Here is a 16,798-nt window from a genome sequence, read left to right as displayed (position 1 = left end):
CTCATGCATATTTATTGTAGATATCCTGAAAACCTGGCCTGCCAGTAGATCTCGAGGACCGGACTTGGGCAGCCCTGATGTAGATAATTATATTTTTTTTTATCTTTTGGGATATGTAAGATGGACATTTTTTGAAAAGTAATTGTAATCATTTTATTAGAGCTATACAGCTCATGGCTGTATAGCTCTAATAATATGATTACAATTACTTTGTAAGTACAGTATGTTGGAAGTACAGTATGTTAAAGCAAAAAATAATTGATTCTGTGTGCCTCTCTCCTGATGTATTATCAAGTAATTAAAATAAATCTGATTGTGAGAAATCGCAGGAGGATCCTGTAAGAGTGGCGAATTGGGCATCTCAATAGGAGATGAAATTAAAAGTGAACAAGTACAGTTCTATATATAGGAATACAGTAGGAAGTCAGAAAATGGAACCTATCAGTTTGTTTATTTGACATGCTTTGATATACTGTTGTTTCTGATCGTGGATCATAGCAGTTTACAACAATAAAAAAAATTAGTAATCATAAACCCCCCCAAAAACCGCACAAGAAATGAATCCATTTAAAATAGGATAGGATACATCTACTCATCAGTAAGAGAGAGATAACAGTATGACAAACTTGGAGTTGCATCAATACGCAGGCGAACCAAGCATCAATCTCCAAGTGATCCAAAAGCAAGCTGAAAAAATGGGTTTTCAAAAGAACTTTGAATTTTGTCGGTGAACGTTCCAAACGGATGTGTTCCATAAGTAAGATGCTAAGAAGAAGAAAGCTGAATTGTGTGTTGACTCAGATCAGTATTAGAGCAGTGTCCTATGAGGCAAATGACATATTAGGAATTATTCTGGCAGATCAGAAAAGCAAACAGATGGGATAATGTGTGGAATGAGTGGCATTCAGAAAACGTGGAAAACATGTTTGTTTCCATGATTTACTGGCAGGATTACCACTTTGAGTGCTGAAAGGTGTAAATAGGGTATAGGACAGGGGTCTCAAAGTCCCTCCTTGAGGGCCACAATCCAGTCGGGTTTTCAGGATTTCCCCAATGAATATGCATGAGATCTATGTGCATGCACTGCTTTCAATGCATATTCATTGGGGAAATCCTGAAAACCCGACTGGATTGCGGCCCTCAAGGAGGGACTTTAAGATCCCTGGTGTAGGGTTTAGTGGGGGACTGCTTTAGGATCTGCTGGGTATATCCAAGTAACATGTTATGGCAGTTTTCTGAGAGAGGATGCTAGAATTAATGTATTATTATTATTTGTGAATTTTTCAACATAATCACAAGCATAAAACTTGCTAAATAAAAAGAAGACAAGGACCCTGTCTGTCTGGTTTAATTGCCTGTTTGGGCCTAACCAGTCATTTTCAGTGGCACTTTATTTATTAGGATTTATTTACCACCTTTTTGAAGGAATTCACGCAAGACTGTACAGCAAAAATAGATCAAACATAGGCAATAGCCAAAGCAATAAAAATATTCAGATAGCAATAAGGCATAGTATGCTACAGAACATTGGTGACACAATACACAATAAAACATTGACTAGGTGTAAGCAAAGATGGAACATTAAAGATAGGTAAGACATAGGAGTTAGAAAATAAGGGGACTCATTTAAAGAAAGTTGCATATGAAGTCAGAAAGGTGCTTGATTATTATCTCAGCTAGGGTAGCCCTGCTCTCTGCCCCGATCTGCTGCCCTGTCTCAGCCCCGATCTCCTGCTGTCTCCTTCCTGCCCCGATTTTGTGCTCTGCCCCAAATTTCAGATGGTATGCACATGCGTTGGGATCGCACAGTAGCAATCCGTGCAGTCGGAGGGGGGTGTTCCTCCGATCGCCCTCATTTTAACTTTTTGGTTTTGTAAATTGGTCAGGCTTGCACGGATCGGCCACGGATCAGGCACGCAAAGGAGATTAGTGAATCTATCCCTAAGTGTGAAGTCTAAAAGGAAAATTGCGTGTGCAGTTGTTCTTATAGAATATTAACTTAAGTGTGCATTAGCATGTGCAACTTTAGGTGCCCCATTTATGCCTGCTTTAGGGCAGGTGTAAATGGGAGTGCCTAACTGATACTGGTTAGACGTGCACTAATCCAAGCCTACCCCTGGCCTGCCTATGCCTCTCCCACTGCCACTCCAACCTTGCCATTGCGCATGCCAGCTTTAACACACAGACTTTATAAAATAACAACTAAAGGCGTATACATGTTTAAATGCCAATTGGTGCTAATTTATGGCAATTAATAGCAAGTAACTGGAATACCGAGCTTTGCTCGGAAAAGTGGGGTGAGTGATTATCAATAAGCTGCAGAGGAGACAGGACAATAAACTGAGATATCAACCTTGCTGCTATTCCCTGCAACTAGTGGGCTGCAGTTATCTTTGTATCATTGTCCGTGCCTCCCCCAGTTTTCATTCAGCTCTGTTCTCCCTTTTACATCTCATATCTCTTCCCTCAGCCTCTCTTTCCCTGACAACCCCTTATCTACACTGCAGCTGTTCTGGCTTCTGTGCTGTTAGAGGAGACAGACCCAATAAGTTATGCGATATCAACCTTTTAAATCCTGTGCTGTTAGTGTATCCCTCGGACATTTGTTAGGAGATGGCAGCAGTAGCTACAGAGACACTTGGCTTAGCAACATTCAGTTCCACTTTTCCCTATTGCTTATTGGCTGGCTAAGCATCCTTACGAGTGACTGACCAGTGGGCTGCAGGGAGAGGCAGGAGCAGTAACTACATAGACACTGCCTTTTGGGAAAATCTCCTAGTTCACTCCCAAAAAGCACAGTTACTTACCGTAACAGTTGTTATCCAGGTACAGCAGGAAGCTATTCTCACATATGGGTGACATCATCCACGGAGCCCGAATGCGGACAGCCTCGCAAGCAGACTTGCTTGTAGAAACGTAGAAGTTTCAAGTCAGCCGTACCGTGCATGCACGAATGCCTTCCCGCCCAGCTCAGGGCAAGTCTCCTTAGTTCAAATAGCTAGCAGAGAAGCCAACCAGGGGAGGTGGGTGGGTTGTGAGAATAGCTGCCTGCTGTCCCTGGATAACAACTGTTATGGTAAGTAACTGTGCTTTATCCCAGGACAAGCAGGCAGCCTATTCTCACATATGGGTGATCTCCAAGCTAACCAGAAATGGGATGGTGGGAGCATTGGCAACTTAGGAGAATACATTTTGTAATGCTCTCTGGCCAAAATGCCATCCCGTCTGGAAAAAACATCCAGACAATAGTGAGAAGTGAAAGTATGAACCGAGGACTAGATAGCAGCTTTGCAAATTTCCTCTATAGGTGTGGATCTGAGGAAAGCCACTGAAGCTGCCATTGCTCTGACTTTGTGGGCTGTGACTCGACTCTAGTTGTAATCCAGCCTGGGCATAGCAGAAAGAGATACAAGCAGCCATCCAGTTGGAGATGGTACGCTTAGAGATTGGATGTCCCAACTTGTTTGGATCAAAGGAGACAAAAAGTTGAGGAGCAGTTCTGTGTGGTTTGGTGCGTTCCAAGTAGAAGGCCAAAGCACGCTTGAAGTCCAGAGTATGAATAGCTGATTCTCCAGGATGAGAATGAGGTCTTGGAAAAAACACTGGAAGTACAATAAATTGGTTGAGATGAAATTCTGAAACCACTTTAGGTAAGAATTTAGGATGAGTATGGAGAACCACCTTGTCATGATGGAAAACTATGAAAGATGGATCAGCAACTAATGCTTGCAGCTCACTGACTCGTCGAGCAGATGTGAGGGCAATGAGAAAAACCACTTTCCAAGTAAGATACTTAAGATGAGCCGTAGACATTGGTTCAAATGGAGGCTTCATCAATTGAGCAAGAACAACATTGAGATCCCAAACCACTGGAAGCGGTTTGAGAGGAGGTTTGACATTGAAAAGTCCTTTCATAAATCTGGAAACCACCGGATGAGCAGAGAGGGGTTTCCCTTCAATAGGCTGATGGAAAGCAGCAATTGCACTGAGATGGACTTTGATCAATGTAGACTTGAGGCCAGAGGTGGATAAGTGCAAAAGATAATCTAGAACAGAAGATAAGGAGGAATCTTGAGGCTCCTTATCATGAGAGATGCACCATGTAGAAAATCTAGTCCATTTTTGGTGGTAGCATTGTCTAGTGGTAGGCTTTCTCTTACAGGTTGAAAAAACTGAATTAGAGTTATGTTGAGAGGTACCAAGCTGTCAGATGTAGAGACTGCAGGTTGGGATGAAGTAGAGATCCTTGACTTCGTGTAAGCAGAGACGGAAAAACTGGTAGAAGGTATGGCTCCCTGCTGCTGAGTTGAAGTAGAAGGTAGTACCAAGGTTGTCTCGGCCACCGAGGAGCTATCAGAATCAACGTGGCAGGATAGTTCTTCAACTTGGCAAGAGTCTTGAGAGTGGAGGGAATGCATAGAGAAAAAGATTTGTCCATTCCAGTAGAAAAGCATCTGCCTTGAGGTGATGAGGAGAATATGTCCTGGAGCAGAACTGGGGCAGTTTGTGGTTGTGGGGAGCTGCAAAGAGATCTATCTGAGGCATTTCCCACTACGAAAAAAATGTGATGAAGAAGTGAGGAATTGAGAGACCATTCGTGAGGTTGCAGAAGACGACTCAATTTGTCCGCCAAACAGTTTTTCTCCCCTTGAATGTAGACAGCTTTGAGGAAGGTGTTGTGGAGGACTGCCCAGTCCCAAACCTTCAGAGCTTCTTGGCACAGAGGAAGAGATCCTGTTCCTCCCTGTTTGTTGACATTGTACATGGCGACTTGGTTGTCCGTCTGAATGAGGACTACCTGGTCGTTAAGAAAATGTTGAAAAGCTTTGAGAGCATTGAAGATCGCTCTGAGTTCCAACAGATTGATGTGACACTGACAATCCCTACTGGTCCAGTGGCCTTGAATACGGAGACCATCGAGATGAACCCCCCAAGCGTAGGTCGAGGAATCTGTTGTGAAGACCTTCTGATAAGGGGGCGTTTGAAACAGCAAGCCTCTGGAGAGATTGGAAGAGAGCATCCACCAGTGGAGAGACTGTCTCAATGAAGGAGTGACTGTAATGTGTCGAGAGTGGGTCGCAAGCCTGCGTCCACTGAGATGCCAGAGTCTACTGAGGAATTCTGAGGTGAAGTCTGGCAAAAGGAATCATGTGTACTGTGGAGGCCATGTGACCTAGGAGTACCATCATGTGTCTCGCTGAGATTGAAGAGCAAGAAGACACTGCATGACAGAGTTGAAGAAAGCCTCCAGATGTTGTTGCGGAAGGAATGCTCTTAGTTGGATAGTGTCCAGAACAGCTCCGATGAACTGTAGATTCTGAGGGGGCTGAAGTTGGGATTTGGGAAAGTTGATTTTGAATCCCAAGCCTTGTAGGAACCACGTAGTCCATTGGGTCGCTACAATAACCCCCTTAGATGTTGAATCCTTGATGAGCCAGTCGTCTAGGTAGGGGAACACCTGAAGACCATGGTTCCTTAGAGGTGCTGCTACCACCACCAGGCACTTGGTGAAAACTCTGGGAGATGAAGCCAGGCCAAAGGGTAGCACTCTGCATTGGTAATATAGATTCCCCACCCGAAATCTGAGATATTGATGGGAGGCCAGATAAATGGGAATATGAGTATAAGCCTCCTTGAGATCCAGAGAGCATAACCAGTCGTTCTGATCTAGAAGAGGGTAAAGGGACGCCAAGGACAACATGCAAAATTTTTCTTTGACTAAAAATTTGTTGAGAGCCCTGAGATCCATAATGGGTTGCAGATCGCCCATCTTCTTCGGAACTAGGAAGTAATGGGAGTAAAACCCCCCTGTTCTGCTGTTCCAAAGGAACTGGTTTGATGGCACAGAGACGAAGCAGAGCTTGAGCTTCCTGAAGAAGAAGGGCAGTCTGGGATGGACTGGAAGGATACTCTCTTGGAAGAAGCTCTGGTGGAACCTGAGTGAAATGAAGAGAGTATCCTTCCCTGATGATTGACAGCACCCAGAGCTCAGATGTAATGGTCTCCCATTGATGATAAAAATGATGGAGATGACCTGCAATGGGGGGAAGAGAGGACAGAGACAGAACGATGGCGGTTATGCTCTGTTTTAAACAGTCAAAAAGGCTACGCAGCCTTAGGTGCAGCAGAAGGCTGAGGTTTCTGTTGCTTCTCTTGCTGCTGTTTCTTGGGAGGTGCTCGATTGTAAGGAGCCGCCCTTGGAGTATAACGCCTCTGGAAAATTGGAGGAAGGCGTGAAGGTTTCACAGGAGCTTGCTTAGGCTTTGGTCTGACAATGGAAGCAAAAGATTTTTCATGTTCAGACAATTTCTTAGTGGCTGCCTCTATGGATTCATCAAAAGGTCATTGCCTGCACAGTGGATGTTAGCCAGGCAGTCCTGAAGATTAGGGTCCAAGTCAATGGTGCAAAGCCAGGCCAAGAGACACATTGCTACAGAGAAAGCAGTGGCCCTGGCTGATAATTCAAAGGCATCATAAGAGGACTGAAGAAGATGCAATCTGGGTTATGACAGAGTACTAATAACTTATTGGAATTCGAAGTGCTTCTGTGTATCCAGGAAATTGAGAAATTTGGGATGGAGATCAATGAGGAATTTGAGATAAGTAACGAAGTTAAAATTATAAATAAGGACTTTGGAGGACATCATAGCATTTTGATAAAGACGACGAGTAAACTTGTCCATAGTTTTCCCCTCTCTTCCAGGAGTAACAGTAGCATAGACTCTGGAAGGATGGGATCTCTTTAAGGAGGACTCCACAAGAAGGGATTGATGAGACAACTGCAAATTCTCAAATCCTTTACAATGTAGAGTTCTATACCTGGAGTCCAATTTGCCTGGAACAGCAGGAATGGTATATGGAATCCTCTCCAGGCAGCGTATGAAAGTCTGAGACAAAAGCTTGTGAAGAGGAAGCTTAAGTGACTCTGCAGAAGGTTGAGGGAGATGCATGACCTCGAGATACTCCTTAGAGTACTTGGAACCAGCATCTAATTGAAGTTCTAGGTCATCAGCCATCTGGCGAAGAAAAGCAGAGAAAGACAGCTGATCTGCCAAGGCCTTGCCCCAAGAGGGACTCAAGGACCTCGAGGTGGCCTGGGTCAAAGGCGAAGCCTCTCTGGAGAAATGGCCATCAAAAGAATATGGAGACTTGGATGAGGCAAAGGAAGCAGCTGAGTCCTCGAAGTCTGGAAGCGGAGACCTCGATTGAGGAGTTGGTGGTCTGGAAGAGCTGGAAGGTCTGGAATGAGGCCTAGACGAGGAAGATTGCTCTTTGGAAGTAGACCTAAGCCTGGATGGATGTCTCTATGAAGGCCTCGATCGCCGACGAGAGTGGTGTGTGGAAGCAGGGATTGAGGAGACTTCACCCTACAGATGGAAGTAGGCAATGCTACAGGCGAATGGATAGGGCTAGAAGCAGTAGATCGAAACTCAGGAGGTTTGATGGAGAAATCTCAAAGCACTCCCAAAGAATCTACTCCTTGTATAAGAGTGTGAGGATTTCTGTCGAGGCGCTCGCAAAGAATCTATTCTTGCATAGAGTGTGTAGATGCCAGACCAGACACTTGCAAAGACTCTGCTCCTTGCATAGAGTGTAAAGGTTCAGCTCGAGGCATAGGCAGAGGCTCGACCTCGCGGGAGACTGCTGATTACCCAGGCTGGATTAGAGAAGACAGTGTTGGCCCAAATTTGGTCAGTAACTGAACAAACTGCTGCTCTAAAATGGTCTGGAGGGAAGCCTACAAAGGTGGATCCGTGTCTGAAACTGGACCACTTGCTGTGGCTATAGGCTCCAAAGTGGCAGTGGAAATGTGCTTCGACTTAGAAGTCTTGGACAGCTTGAGGACCACCGCCGGAACCTTCTGCTTAGGTATCTGACCTGAGGGAAGCTCAGGGGAAGAGATAGCAGGTTTACTCGAGGGTAGAGACATCCCAAATGAGGAAGGTCTGATGAGCTCGAGGTCGGAGTCATGGAAGCAGGAGGACCCTCGTTGGAAGATGGGACTGAGGCTGCACTCAAGGTCGAAGGTGTGACTTGCATGACTTAGGATTATGGTCAGGCCCTAGGCACTTGAGGCACCAACGGTTTGGGTCTATGAGTGAAATCGCACGCTGGCACTGGCTACACTTCTTGAAGCCTATTGTTGGCCGGGACATAGGAGGAAAAATGGCCGCAGTGAAGTCGAAGCCCGCAGGCTGCGACCAAGCGGCCTGCCACGCCAGTCAAACAAAGAAAAAATAAAGTCTTTAGTTTTTAGGTTTTTAATTGAAAGAAAAGAAATAACAGCGATTCGTGATGAAAAGTAACACAAACTGCAATGAGAGAAGGCACGAAGAAGAAAAGTTTGGTGCAGAATGTCAAAGACGGACTTCTCGACTCCGTGGAAAACTGAGAACTGAGGAGACTCACCCTGCGCTGAGTGGGAAGGCACTCATGCATGCACGGTTGGCTGACTCGAAACTTCTACGTTTCTACAAGCAAGTCTGCTTGCGAGGCTGTCCGCATCCGGCCTCTGCGGATGATGTCACCCATATGTGAGAATAGGCTGCCTGCTTGTCCTGGGATAATGATTTTTCTGAACTCCAGACTTAGCTAAATCTGTTTTTTGCACCAAAAATTTACCCCATTTCATTATAAGTTGTAAGTCAATTTTTCTCATCCAAGTCAGTGACAAACATACAATTATTGCTTTCTCTATAGAAAATGGATATCTGTTCCTTCAGCCTATTTCTCTTAGAACCTCTTAGCTACACTGCAAGTTTTCTTCCTTAGGCAGCCAATAAGCTGCAAAAGAGACTGGAACAATAGGTTATGGTACATCAGCCTTTGCTTAGCAACCTTCAGTTCTGTTTTCACCTGCAGCCTAATGGGTGGCTAAGCTTCCTCAGGAATGTCAGACCTATGGGCTGCAGAGGGAGGCAGGAGCAGTAGCTGCACAGACAGGTCCTGAATTTGTAAGCAGCGCATACAAAAGGTTTAACGCAGGAAGAACAGGTATAATCAACATTGCACACACAAGAGCACATTGACAGGGTGGATGCCTTGATTAGAGAAGACCGATAGATAATGGTGTCTCAATTGGCTGCAGATTTGGATATCAGCTGTGGATCTGCATTTGCCTTAATGCATGATGGCTTGGGATAAAGGAAAGTCTGCGCATGATGGTTTCCCAAACAGCTTACCGATCTACGTAAGCACCAGCTTGTGGAGGTTGCGACACAGTTCCTGAGACGGTACAAAGAAGATCTGAGTATTCTGGAGAGAATTGTCACTGGTGATGAGACATGGGTGCATTACTGTGACCCAAAGAACAAAAGACAATGCATGTAAAGTAAGTGGTGCTCACCTGGCTTCGGAAGCAGCCGAAAAACTTCTCTGTAGAAAAGCAGAAGCTAGTTGAATGATACAACAAATGCATCATCTTGTTTAATTGCTCACGGTTACTTTTATTAAAGCCATCCAATGTATTTTGCCTTTACTTTTTGATTTACCCTCGTATTATATCTCTGCTATTTGAATTTCAGTGCTGTTATTTGTATACTTCTGCATCTGTTTTATGGTAGTTCTATTATTAAGTTTCAATTTGCTGTTTTTTTTTAGTTTACTTCGTTCATTGTATTTATGTTTATATTTGGTCTTTTTATTATGTTATGCTGTTAACAAAATTGTACGTTTTTAATATTGAATTGTACTTGCTGTATACAGCCTTGGATGAATCTCTTCATAAAGGCAGTTAATAAATCCCAATAAATAAGATAGTAAAAAAGTGTGTCTTCAATCCTAAGGCATTTGATCTTTAGCTACCTATCTCTAAAATAGTTACTAACTGGCACGTGGACGCTGGAGGTGGGCAGGATTTGGGATGTAAGCAACATAAGCTTGTCTGTTAACAAAGTAAAGAAAACCAAAGGCAAAAGAGAGCCAGCAAGGCTTACCAAAGAGGTGAAGGAAGCCATAAATGAAAAGAAGGACTCCTTTAAGACGTGGAAACGCACAAAAATATCCGAAGCTTGGAACAAACATAGAGATGATCAGAAAAAATGTCACTAGGCGGTGAGGGTTGCCAAAAAGGTCTACGAGGAGAAAATAGCGCGAGAGGCCAAAAATTTCAAGCCCTTTTTTAGATACGTAAAAGAGAAAAAACCCGCACGGAAGGCGGTGGGACCGCTGGACGACCTGGAAGGAAAAGGGTGCGTCAAGGATAACAAACAGATTGCAGACAGACTGAATTCCTTCTTTGCGTCTGTCTTTACAAAGGAAGACACTGCAACAATACCTGACACAGTGAAAGTGTTCAAGGGAGTCATACAGGACAGCCTCACCACAGTAGAAGTGGACTTGGACCAGATTTACCACCAGATCGACAAACTTAAAAGTGATAAATCTCCTGGACCAGACAGAATTTATCCGAGAGTCCTAAGAGAACTGAAATTTGAAATCGGAAAACTATAGCAAAAACTTGCCAACCTGTCAATCAAAACAGGACAGATACCGGACGACTGGAAGATAGTGAACGTCACACTGATATTTAAAAAAGGATCGAGAGGAGTGCCAGGCAACTACAGACCTGTGAGTCTCGCGTCTGTCCCTGGAAAGAGAGTTGAGGCGCTGATTAAAGATAGCATAGTCCGGCACCTAGACACACACGACCTGATGAGAGCCAGTCAACATGGGTTTAGGAAAGGGAAATCATGTTTGACGAACCTTCGTCAATTTTTTGAGACAGTGAACAGACAAATTGATAGTGGACAACCACTGGATATTGTACACTTGGACTTTCAGAAAGCATTCGACAAGGTTCCACATGTAAGACTTCTCAGGAAATTACAAGGCCATGGAATAGAGGGAGATATACTAAGATGGATAGGCAAATGGCTAGAGAACAGAAAACAGAGAGTGGGCATAAATGGAAAGTTCTCAGAATGGGAAAAAGTGACTAGCAGTGTACCCCAGGGCTCGGTACTTGGACTCATCTTATTTAATATTTTCATAAATGACCTGGAATAAGGAACATCCAGTGAAATCATCAAGTTTGCAGATGACACAAAGCTATGCCGGGCAATCAGATCGCAGAAGGACAGCCAGGAATTCCAGAGCGACTTGAATCAATTGGAGAAGTGGACAGATAAATGGCAGATGAATTTTAATGTGGAAAAATGCAAAATGATGCATTTAGGTAGAAAAAATAAAGATCACAAGTATAGTATGTCAGGTGTAACTCTGGGAAAGACTGAACAGGAAAAGGACCTGGGTGTACTGATAGATAGGACCCTGAAACCGTTGCGCAATGTGCGGTGGCGGCGGTGAAGAAAGCAAATAGAATGCTAGGCATGATAAAGAAGGGAATTACGAGTAGATCAGAGAAAGTTATAATATCGCTCTACAGAGCCATGATCAGACCGCACCTGGAATACTGCATCCAGCATTGGTCTCCATACCTAAAGAAGGATATAAAACTGCAGAGACGAGCAATGAAGCTAGTGAAAGGTATGGAGAACCTGGACTATGAAGAACGACTTAGGAGACTGGGGTTGTTCTCCCTTGAGAAGAGGAGACTGCGAGGGGATCTGATCGAGACTTTCACAATACTGAAAGGATTCGACAAAATGGAGCAGGGAATGCAGTTATTTACAATGTCCGATGTGACACGGACAAGAGGACATAGACTGAAGCTGAGGGGGGACAGGTCCAGGATGAATATCAGGAAGTTCTGTTTCACGCAGCGAGTGGTGGACACCTGGAATGCTCTCCCAGAGGAAGTAATTGCAGAATCCACCGTTCTAGGATTTAAGGGTAAACTAGATGCATATAAGAAGAAGTTGCCTCCACTGGGTCAGACCAGAGGACCATCGTGCCCAGCGGTCCGCTCCCGCGGCGGCCCATCACGTCCACGACCTCTCCTTAAGAGTGGCATAGAGTGATACGGGAAAGGGTTAATTAGATTCACATCTCCCTTGAGAAGCATATAGTGATATGGGGACTAAAACTATGCCAGGGTAGACTTGGCGGGGTCTCCGTATGTGCGGATCACCGGATTTGATGGACCCAGGGTCTGATCTGGAGATGGCAATTCTTATGTTTTTATTTCAGACTTACTATACCGCCTTTATCTATGATAGTAGATCAAAGCACTGCACAATCTACAACTTAAAAGAATAGAAAGGAATGTAAATCTTAATAGACTGGAACCAGCCATACTAAGGACCTACGCATACAAACCTAAAAGGAAATTAATACAGAGATTCCAGGAAGCACAGCATTCAGACGGCCCCTCCATTGGTCCCAAAAACGACAGATTGCCAAAGGTAATGAGTTCCATAATGCTGGAGCTGTTGTCTTTTATTGTTGTAGCTTTGTTTTCATTTTCCTGATTTTATTAATTTAGCCTTGCATTCTTTTCCTATACAATGGGCTTATGATATTTCAGCACTGAACAGTTTCAGCCCTTGTCTCTCAAGCTAGCATTCACTTTGTCTTGTTTTGTTCATGAATCTGATACATTCTAGCTTCTTTTCTTCTTCTTCAAATTATGGAGTTCTTTTCTTTTATAAATGTTAGCTTTATAAAACATGTAAGCTACTTTGTTGTATCACACTTAACAGCATTGTAGAAATTACCTCAAACTATAAACCATAATTTGCTTACTTAGTATAAACCACTCAGATATGCACGGTAGTGGATGGTATATCAAGCCTCGAATAACCTTAGAAACTTATTTACTAGATGTATACAGTGTTGTACAGATACAAGAGAGTTTCAGCTCCATGTAGCTTAGTAAAGACACATAATTAAGACTTCAGATGAATCTAATCTAATACTTGGTTTTGTATACCAAGACTTCAATCTAAGAGAGCTAGACTCAGTTTCAAATAGTTAGATTAAGCTGAAAGAAACACATTGAATGGATCTCAAAAAGGATTAATTACCAAAGTGTTTAGTAAACAGACTAGTTTTCAAAGCCTTACAAAAAGAAGAAAGGGAACCAGAACTTCTCAGGAAAAGTGGAAGATCATTCCAAAGTTGTGTGAACTTGAAGGACAGAGAGAGAGGCCAAAAATCTTGGTTCTTTTAATACCTTTACTAGATGGGCAGGAAAGCTTAAGTTGTTGATCGCCTCTTGCAAAAGAGAATCTATAGATTCCAAGATAAAGGAACTAAGGGAGTAAAAATGCCAAGAAGAATTTTAAAAACAACACAGGCACACTTGAACTGGATTTTAAAATACACCCAGAGCCAGTGAAGGTTGAAGAGCAGTGGCGTCACATGATCAAACTTACACTTCCCAAAAATCAGCCTGGCAGCAGTATTCTGGACCAATTGTAATCTGGAGAGACAGGTTTTTGTAATACCAAGGTAAAGGGCATTATAATAATCGAGATGAGAGAGAATAATCGATTGAACCAAAATGTTTATTGTTTTCCTCTTTTTAAAATTATTAATATTGTAACCTTATCCCCTCATCCCTCCACATCCAGTTATTTCTGTTAGTCTGTAGATCTAACCCCTTTTTCGATTTGCTCTTATCATTCTTTTGTATTTTAATGTATGCATAAATTTGGATTTTAATGTAATTCGCTTAGTATTTCACGTATAAGCGATTCATCAAATTTCTAATAAACTTGAAACTTGAAAAGTGGTGTTGATGGAAAAGGTGTCTAACTTTTCTCAACATGCGTAGATTGAAAAAACATTTCTTAATCACAGAGCTGATCTGGTCCTTAAAAGAAAGCGATAAGTCAAAAAGAACTCCCAGGATCTTAGCAGAAAACTTGATTTGCAGGAGAGAACCAGATATCAATGCTACTGAGCTAGATATCAATGCTACAATCAAGTTTAGGGCCTAGCCACAATAATTTTGTCTTAGACGCATTAAGTTTCATCTGAACAGATTGGGCCCACATTTGAATTTTGGAGATGCTCAAGATTTACTTTAGAGGCTAAGTCAGTAATATCCAGCTCTATCTCTATCAAAATAAAGATGTCATCTGCATAAGTAAGTAGAGTTTCATGGGTGGACAGCTCAAAGCTATTAAGAGTAGTCATGTAAAGATTAAATAATATTGTTGAAAGCGGGGAGCCCTGAGGGACTCCGCAAGAAGATTGCCAGGAGGTAGATGTATTACCTTTATAATATACTGAGTAAGAATGGTATTGAAGAAATTTGGAGAACCAATTGGAAACAATTTGGTGAAGACCAATATCAGAAAGCAACTGAAGAAGGATGTTGTGTTGAACAACATCAAATGCTGCAGATAAGTCAAACTGAAGTAGGATGGAATATTTATTTTGGGATTGGATTTGTTGAATTTTAGAGAGAAGAGAAATCAATAAAGTTTCAGTATTAAAATTGGAGCAGAAGCCATGTTGTAATGGCTGGAGAAGGGAGAATTTGTCAAGATAATCAGTAAGTTGACTAGTTAAAAATAGATTCTAATATTTTTGTCAGTAGGGGTATATTAGCAATTGGACGGTAATTGGATGAGGCAGTAGGATCTAGATCATTTTTTTTTAGAAGCGGGGAAAGTGTTATTTGGCCCATAGAATGTGAAAAGTGACCTGTTTCTAAAGAGAAATTAAGTAAGGCAGTCAGCCACGTAATAGCTTGAGAGGATATGTTAATGAATAGCTAAGATGGAAAAGGGTCTAGCAGGCATTTACATTTATTCACATATGGTTTAAATCAGCAAAGTTATGCTCAGGAAGAGTTAAAGTTTTCTTAAGAAGCTACCTCTTATCTCAATAGTTATGGGAGGATTGTGAGCAAACTAATATTGAATCTGTGTTTCTGGATAGCATTAGTGCTATAATTAACCCCCCCCCCCCCAAGTTCTTGGAACTACATCGCATATTTTGAAAACTGAAATCATTTACAAATGTGAACAATGTCTACTAATAAACACATATGCCACTCATTATTCTGAGAATATTCCATGTCTATGAGGAAATTTAGACAAACTGCTGGCTCAAACATATGCAGCACGTAATGATTTTGAATGAAAGGATAAACAAAATTTAACAAAAAAATGGACAAAATCACAATAGTAAAATACACCAGAAGGTGATAACTGAGTAGTTTGGCTATTAGGAGACATACATATATGCACAAACTTTTTAATGCAACCATGATTCTATAGTTGATTCACACTGGTGATGCCCAACTCTAAAGTGTGTTATCTTTTAATTAATTGTAGTCCCCATGTTATGCTTTTAAGGGCACTTTTTATTCTTTACAGATGATGGGGAAAAATTATATATAAATGTCTTTCTGGGGTCAAAATACTGGCAACTCTCTCTGAAAATTTAGTGGAACAGGACCAAATTTGTCATGATGATGGTGGTGGTGGGGACCCATAAAAAGAAACTGTTGCCTGTTCCCACTTAACTCTTTCCTTCTCTCTTCTCTGCCTTTCTTCCCCCTCTTCTTCCATCCATCTTTTATAGCACCCTTCTCCACCCCCCAATCTTTCCCTCCTGAGACATAGTTCAGGGTAACTCAGAACATGTGTAGTGCTGAAGTAATAGTCCCCCCCCCCCCACACCTCAACTTTGAAACAGAAAAAAAACATGAAAAGAGGAAGAGTCTCCATAACCTATGCTGCTGCTCCTGACTACTGGCTTTACATCCATTTCTATAGTACCCTCCATCTTCGGTGCATGCTCACACCCACATACTCCTCTTATGTCTCATGTTCAAGAGTCTTCAATAGGGCCAGAACCCCAAATGGGATCACGGATTAGGTGGGCTCTCCATACATGTATTGTTATTATGCACCTCTGGGGAGGCACAGAATTTTGTTTGGCTGTGACCTTAGGGTCGTGGCCATAAAAAGATTGATAAGGGTTTCCAGTCAGCTGTATGCCTTTATCTGGAAGGTCCAAAATATTGATGTCAGTTTTATAAATCCCAAATAATTCCGGAACTACTAAAACTATTACCAAAAATGTCCCGGATATAGTTATATTTTTTAATTTTTTAAAATTATATCTAATGACCTGAGACCCACTACTCCACCGCTCATTACAGTCTTATAGCAGGAAGAATTATGTGGCTCCTCATCATTGGCCAACTAATAGTCTTTTTAGAGCATAAGTAAAAGATATTCTCTAAGAAGATTATTAGTTGGCCAATGATGAGAAACCATGTAATTCTTCCCGCTGTAAGACTGTAATTAGTGGTGGATCTGAGGCCATGAGATAAAATTTTTTAAATATTAAAAAATTTAAGTATATCTGGAAGTTGACATGTATTGGATCACTTCTATATTCTTAGAAAGCACATTCTTGTGCTGGACATTGATTTTTCTGAATCATATCTCATTTCAGTTGTACGCCTAGAACGTGAATGAGTCTAAAATTTAAGGATAGTAGACAATTTTCTGAAGAACCTCACTGTTCTCATTGATGCAAGCATAAAATTTGTGTGCATTCCTAAACATTTCTTCTGGTAGCTTGCAGCTCATGCTTAGAAAATTCTTCAACTGAATTTCACTAAACTTTCTCCCTTAAGCCTAGGGTGGGCTTTTAAGGTGTAGCTCCTTAGCAGATAAAATGAATAGTTTCTCTAGCTCCATTTTAAGAGGTGTTTTCTAGATATTGCTCTTTATATGGTGTCAGGTCAAAACCGCGGAAGACAAAGACGCGCGCCGACAACTGAACGCAGCGCGGAGGTGCGCGCTGAAGAAAATAACTGTTTTTAGGGGCTCCGACAGGGGTGTGTGGGGGGGCAACCCCCCTTTACTTTATACAGATCGCGCCACGTTGTGGGGGCATTGTGGGGGGTTTGGGGGGTTGTAACCCC

The 16,798-nt window shown here is 42.3% G+C and overlaps 1 protein-coding gene across 3 annotated transcripts in view; it reads left to right on the top strand.

The window, feature by feature from the left end:
- HIBCH (3-hydroxyisobutyryl-CoA hydrolase) overlaps positions 1–16,798 on the top strand; it is a 201,039-nt gene that overhangs the window by 119,388 nt on the left and 64,853 nt on the right. The window lies entirely within an intron of this gene.

Source organism: Geotrypetes seraphini, chromosome 5 (assembly GCF_902459505.1).
Source record: "Geotrypetes seraphini chromosome 5, aGeoSer1.1, whole genome shotgun sequence".
Taxonomy (NCBI): domain Eukaryota; kingdom Metazoa; phylum Chordata; class Amphibia; order Gymnophiona; family Dermophiidae; genus Geotrypetes; species Geotrypetes seraphini.
Note: the sequence above shows the minus strand (reverse complement) of the source record. Positions and strands in the feature narration are given on the sequence as shown.